The sequence below is a fragment of the Otolemur garnettii genome, unplaced genomic scaffold (genome assembly GCF_000181295.1).
Source record: "Otolemur garnettii isolate 467f Iridium unplaced genomic scaffold, OtoGar3 scaffold00067, whole genome shotgun sequence".
Classification (NCBI taxonomy): domain Eukaryota; kingdom Metazoa; phylum Chordata; class Mammalia; order Primates; family Galagidae; genus Otolemur; species Otolemur garnettii.
The window spans coordinates 9,276,990-9,284,345 of NW_003852462.1; positions in this window are offsets into that span (position 1 = coordinate 9,276,990).

The following is a 7,356-nucleotide window of genomic DNA, read 5'->3' on the forward strand; positions in this document are numbered from 1 at the left end:
AAAAAAAAAAAAAAGTTGCAGTTGGCGGGGCACAGTGGCTCACACCTATAATCCTAGCACTCTGGAAGGCTGAGGAGGGTGGATTTCCTGAGCTCACAAGTTTGAGACCAACCCGAGCCAGAGTGAGACCCTATCTCTAAAAAATAGCCGGATGTTATGGCAGGCACCTATAGTCTCAGTTAGTAAGGAGACTGAGGCAAGAGAATCGCCTAAGCCCAAGAGCTGGAGGTTGCTGTAAGCGGTGATGCCACAGCACTTTACCAGGGATGACAAAGTGAGACTCTGTCTCTAAAAAAAAATAATAATAAATGCTAAGCCCCACCCCCAGTCCTGGAATAATGTAAAGAGCTCAGGGCTGGCAGATGCCAGTTGCTTCTTAACATTCATTTTCCCCTTCTTCCCTAGTGAAAAATAACATTCTAGCTGGCCATATGATCTGATCTCCCTCATCCAGCTAAAAGACTTCATTTCCCAGCTTCCCTTAAAGTAGTTATAGCCCAAAGACAAAGTGTAAACCAGTAAGAAATAAGCAGAAGTGTGGAATCTCTGGGAATTGCTCTTGAAAGGGACAGAGGACTCTCTCTTTCTTCCCCTCTGTTCTTCTTTCTTGATAGCTGGGATGGTGAAGTGATGGCTGGAGCGAAAGCAGACAGCTGGGACTGTAAGTTTCCTGGAAGCCAGAGCCACAGTGACAAGAAGAGGCTGCATTCCTGGAATCGTAGGTCATTTTTAAAAACCCTCTACTGACCACCAAGTCTTGGTCAAGCCACTGCTACATGTTTTCTTATTGCTGTTCATCTGTTGTCATTATATGCCACTGAACGGTTACAGAGCCAAAGATGAAAGATTATTCCAAGGTGAGAGATGAAAGGAAAATGGAGACCTGGTTTGTGCAATTAAAATGAATTTATTCTACCTGGGTGCAGGTGGGGAGGATCTCCAACCGGGAAGAAATCCACACGAGGGCAATGGCAATGGGGGACGGTGTTTAAAGGTCAGGAAGGTGGGGGGTGGGACATTCCCTTTCCTGGCTTGGGCATCTGTTATAAGGGTGGGGGCCGGTCCAATACCTTTCCCAAGTGGAAGATCCAGTGGGGAATGGTAAGGGGTTGACCCATTCACCTTTCTCAGGTGGGACATCTGGTGGGGAAGGCTAGGGAGTTGATTCTTTCGGGCGGGTCCACCCTATGTAGGTGGGGTTTGACCCAGTCAGTACAGGGGTACATGAGGGCTCTCATCCTACTTGGCCCATTAATCAGCTTTACAACTTTAATCAGATCAGCAGAGTGGCAAGGGGAATAAATGAGTAAAAATGGAGCAACTTTCTCATTCTAAGATTCTCTGATTCCAATCAGTCTGATGTGTCAGCCTTCCATAGCATGTATTCCTCAGGGACATGGGAGGTGAGCTGTGGTTGGCATGGAGGTGCCCCAGCAGTGCCGGCTGGGGCCGATTTGCTGCAGAGAAGAGGATACTCAATGCCTGTTTGCTGAACCAACAACTGAAGGAATTCCTACGAGGAGAGAGTGCCAGCATTGGCCAGAAAGCTACCAATGGGCTTTATTTTAATTTTTTTTTTTTTTGAGACAGAATCGGAGTCTCCCTGGGTAGAGTGCTGTGGCGGCACAGCTCATAGCAACTTCAAACTCTTGGGCTCAAGTGATCCACCCACCTCAGCCTCCCAGAGTGCTAGGATTTCAGGCCTGAGGCACTGCACCCAGCCTACTAGTGGGCTTTATAGTCAACCAGAAGGCAGCCTCTAATAAAAAATAAATAAAATAAATAAAAAGAAGGCAGCCTCGGCCCCATTGCTCTTGCCCAGCCTCGGAAACCGTGGAATGAACAAGATAAGTGTTGGGAGAGGAGGTGGTTCTGATTCAGGAAAACCAAGCTGGCTCAAACGAGGCCTCAAGCAGGGATGCCCTGATGAGGGCATTCTGGGGCATCTGTGGCAGCACATGTGGTGAAAATAAATGACAGAGTGGGCTCGGCGCCTATAGCTCAACCGGCTAAGGCGCCAGCCACGTACACCCAAGGTGGTGGGTTCGAATCCCCAGCCCGGACCTGCCAAACAACAATGACGGCTGCAACCAAAAAATAGCCGGGCGTTGTGGCGGGCGCCTGTGGTCCCAGCTACTTGGGAGGCGGAGGCAGGAGACTCGCTTGAGCCCAGGAGTTGGAGGTTGCTGTGAGCTGTAATGCCACGGCACTCTACCCAGAGGGACAGCTTGAGGCTCTGTCTCAAAATAAATAAATAAATAAATAAATAAATGACGGAGTGAGTCAGGCCAGGGCCAATAGGACACAGCTGGTCTGGTGGGTTTAGGTCCTAAGTGACCTTTACCTGCTGCTTCCCATTCTTACTGTTTTGTAAATTTTGAGTAGTGTAGGAGGATTTAGAACATTAAGTTTTGAATCGGAATGTTTGGGGTCATGGGTTATGCTAGTTATTGTTGTTTAAGATAAAGATTAACTTTTTTTTTTTTTTAATTCCAAGTAGCTGGGACTACAGGTGCCCACCAGAATGCCTGGCTATTCTTCTGTTGCCGTTATTGTTTAGATGGCCCAGGATGGGTTCAAAGCTACCACCCTCGGTGTATGTGGCCAGTACCATGACCACTGTGCTATGGGTGCTGAGCCTGATCGTACACTTTTAAAGGAGGAACTTTATGGTGTGTGAATTGCATATATCTCTGTTTTTGAAATAGGCTAGGCGTGTGGGAGCTACAGTGCCAGAGAACTCTCATGGTCTCCAGAGTGGGCTGGACAGCACAGAGGGGGCTGATCAGGCTGAGCACCAGCTGGGAGGAGCTGCGGGGCTGTCAGAAGTTCTGGGTGGGCAGCACTCCCTCAAGAGGGGTCACTGTGGATGAACTGGCAGGCAGGACCAGAAAAGGGCAGGGAATGTTCTAGACCTCCTCCACGTGCCCTCTCCAGCCCCTCTAAGCCTCCTTTGGCCTCTCCGTATTATCTGCCTAGAACATTCTCCCCTCCCTACCCTCACCTCTTGCCCCCACCCACCTGCCCAGCCAGGTAACTCCAGCTCAGCTCTCCAAGCTTCAGACAAAACCCTGTCCGCAGCATCAAAAACAGACAAAGCAGGAGAAAAAGCAGATTTTATTCAAATGGTAGGGGCAAGGGCTGAGCTCCCTCCTGATTTGGGCAGAGGGGATTGGGGTTCTCAAGGGAGAATGGAAGAGGGGAGAGCCAGAGAACTGAAAAATTACAGAAGGCTGCCCAGTACATCTGCTCCCTGGCAGTCCTTGAAGTCAGGATTCCAACCCTCACAGAGTCAGGGGGACACAGGCCTTTCCCTTTCTGAGGGTCACATGTCACAGGAATGGCTCCCAGGTCTTGGAAAGAGACGCCTCTGAGCTGCGGGAGATACACGCATATCTCAAAGGGCCAGAGGGGCCTTCACAGCTGACAGCCTCCTGGAGTATTTGTTATAAATGCTAAAAAAGGGAGGTTGGGGCTCAACACCCCTAGCACAGTGGTTATGGCACCAGCCACATACACTGATGCTGGCAGGTTGAACCTGGCTTGGGCCAACTAAACAACAATGACAACTAAAACAAAAAATAGCCAGGTATTGTGGTGGGCGCCTGTACTCTCAGCTACTTGTTAGGCTGAGGCAAGAGAATTACTTAAGCCCAGGAGTTTGAGGTTGCTGTGAGCTGTGATACCATGGCACTCGATCAAGGGCAACAGTGAGACTCTGTCCCCCAAAAAATAAAAGATAAAAAAGGGGGCGGCGCCTGTGGCTCAAAGGAATAGGGCGCTGGGCCCATATACTGGAGATGGCAGGTTCAAACCTGGTCCTGGCAAAAAATAAATAAATATAAAAAAGGGAGGCTGGGGGTGACAATGGCTTCTCAGCCAGTCCTGAGCTTTGTCAGGTCAGGGTTTCAACAGGAGCTGGGGTCTCCCTAGTGAAGTAGCTTTCTGCTACCAAAAGCCACGCTGGAGTTTGGCCATCTGTCTCTTGGTGCAGATGTTTGGATGGAGTCATTACCTGTGCAGAGTCCTGTGGTTCTCACCAGGCACCCCTTTCCTGACCCTGGACCCCGAGATGGTCCCAGCTCTGGGCTTTCCATGCCTCCTGTCATAACTCATCATATTTGTCATGAAACTTGTTGATAGAAAACGGTGTGTGGTGTGTGACTAGAGGCCGTGTTTGTCCCTTTAGCTCCTGTATGACCAGTAGCATGGAGTAAATACTTATTAAATCCTGAATGAGTGAATGAATGAATGAGTCCCCGACTACAAGTGTCTACTACAAGGAGGATTTAGGCAGAATGAATGGGTGGGGGGCGGGGAATGAGAGAAACGTGCAAATCCAAATAACACTCGCCTGTCCCACTCTCCCTGGACCCTTGGAAAAGGGGGTCAGGTTCCCCCCTGCATCTGGCAATGGCTTGAGGGCGACAGGAGCTGTAGGCTTCTGTGCCCCACTCAGACTTCTGTGCCACGGGCCAGGCTGCACTGTGAAGGCCCTTCCTCGGACGCGGGAGTCAGAGGGGGATCACAAACCACAAAAGGGGTTAATTCCACTGTGGGGGCCGAGCTGACACCATTTTAATGACAGCCACCGCCACCACCTTAGGCCCAATGAGTCAGCATAACGTCCCCCACCCATCCCAAAGATAGCACCACCCCCTGGCGTGAAACCTATGCCCAATCACGAGCTAATGCCTAACCTATAATCTGCCCATGCCCCTAGCAACCAATCAAAATTGTACCCGTACTTTACCCCTCCCCTTCTTGTTTTCTGTACCCTATAAAAACTGATTGCAACTCTGGGGCAGGGCTCTTCCTCCATGTGCTCACCAGGAGAGTCCAGGCCCAGGCTTGAATAAAGGTTGCATCCTGATCTTTACATCGGAGTGTGTCTCGGACTAACTCTGGGGGGATCAGGAACAATCCAGGCACAACACCACGTTGCACAGATGAAGGTGAGCTTTCTCCCACCCTCCCACCCTCTTCTGCCATCATGCTTGCCCCCCTAAACAAGCAATCAGTCACTTCAGTCACTTTAGAAGATTCAGGATTAGGGAGAGGATAAGCTCTTTGAGGGAACCCACAAGCTGACAGGTAGACATTAGTCAAGGCTCAGAATCTGAAACAACAAATCTCCGGGAAATCAAACGGCCTCAACGGTCCACCTTATCCTTCCTCTAGAGGCAGGTGGTAGACAAGGACTGATGAAGGACACCCCTTTCCCACTGTCCCTGAGTTTTAAGCCTTTTTTTGCAGGGAAAGCCTGTCCAAGTAATTAACAGAAGTAATTAGGGGTCAGATGGTCACAAATGGAAATCACACAGTGGCCAGCACTGATGCCAAGGCTGGCGCTGCCAAGGAGGGCAATGGCTCAGAGAGTGGAGGGGATGGCTGTCACAACCCAGCCAGACACAGCGACCTGACTGACAGCCTTGGTCTCCTGGGCTCTCAGAGAAAAGGCAAGGCATGGGGTCTGGGGGGTGCAACCAAAATCAGCAGCTGAGCTTCTGGGATGGGCAGCGGCCAAAGACGGAAACATCACAGGTGGTTCCTGACATCAGTACAGCCCTGAGCTCAGACTTGTGCCCTCTGCAAGGCAAAGAGGGATTTTTCTTTAGTGCATTAAGTCTGAGTCTCTCTCTCTCTCTCTCTTTTTTTTTTTTTTTTTTGAGACAGAGTTGTCACCCTCAGTAGAGTGCTATGGCATCATAGCTCATAGCAACCTGAAACTCTTGGGCTCAAGAGATTCTCTTGCCTCAGCCTCTCGAGTAGCTGGGACTACAGGTGCCCACCACAATACCCAGCTATTTTTAGAGACAGTGTCTCACTCTAGCTCAGGCTGGTCTTGAACTCATGAACTCAGGCTATCCCCCTGCCTCGGCCTCCCAGAGTGCTCAGATTACAGGCATGAGCCATTGCACCTGGCCTCTTTTTTTGTTTTTAAGTATAAGTCTTATAAATCCTTCTTTATATCCTTCTTGTAGAGACAGAATCTCACTTTATCGCTCTTGGTAGAGTGCCGTTGTGTCACATAGCTCACAGCAACCTCCAACTCCTGGGCTTAGGCAATTCTCTTGCCTCAGCCTCCTGAGTAGCTGGGACTACAGGTGTCCACCACAACACCCAGCTACTTTTTTGTTGCGGTTTGGCCGGGGCTGGGTTTGAACCCACCACCCTCTGTATATGGGGCTGGGGCCCCACCCACCGAGCACAGGTGCTGCCCTATTATAAATCCTTCTTCAGTCATACTTCTCACATGTGATGTACACCTTTCAAATCCTTGGAAAGAATAGGAAATGTATTATAGCAGAGCTCAGGTCTTTAGACTACTGGCCCTTAGCTCCATTTCCTGATGTCGGGATTTGAGGTCCTTGTACAACTGCAACCTCGTGCCTGCATGTTTAGCCAGGCACCGTAAGGATTCTGAAGGAGGAGGGCAAGGAACCCACATTTGCCAAGTGATCCCTCTCAATGTCTCATGGGCCATCATCAGCTCTGCCAGGAAGTCATTGTTACCCTGTCCCACAGAAAGGACCTGTGGCTCCAAGAGGACCCACAGTGTATCACAGAAGATAGCCTGAAAAACACGGCAAAAATATTTTCTCTTTAAAACTTCCTCTATTCTGGCCAGGTAGGTTGGTTCAGACCTGTAATCCTAACACTTTGGAAGGCTGAGGCAGGTGGATTGCTTGAACTAAAGAGTTAGAGACTAGCCTGAGCAAGTGCAAGACCCCATCTCTACTAAAAATAGAAAAACTAGCCAGGTTTTGTGACAGGTGTCCTGCTACTCAGGAGGCTGAGGCAGGAGGATCGTTTGAGCCCAAGAGTTTGATGTTACTGTGAGTTATGACGTCATGGTACTCTACCCTGGGCAACAGAGTGAGACTCTATCTCAAAAAATAAAATAAGGACAGTGCCTGTGGCTCAAAGGAGTAGGGCGCTGGCCCCATATGCCGGAGGTGGTGGGTTCAAACTCAACTCTGGCCAAAACTGAAAATAAATAAATAAATAAAATAAAATAAAATAAAACTTCTTCCAAGGGACCAAAACCTGCATCCCTGCCTCAGGCTAGTGGCCAGGACAGTGTCATTTGTTATTGTTCCTCTCTTCTTCTTCTTTTTTTTTTTTTTTTTTTGCATTTTTTTTGGCCAGGGCCAGGTTTGAACCCATCACCTCCCATGTATGAAGCCGCACCCTTCTCCTTGAGCCACAGGTGCCCCCCTTCCTTCTCTTCTTGTTCTGGGATCCATCCTGCTCCAGGCTGGTTAAAACACAACAGTAGCTGCCATTATTGGGCACCTACTATTTGCCAGGACTGGAGATGAAGTCGTTAATGGATGATCTCACCAAACACTC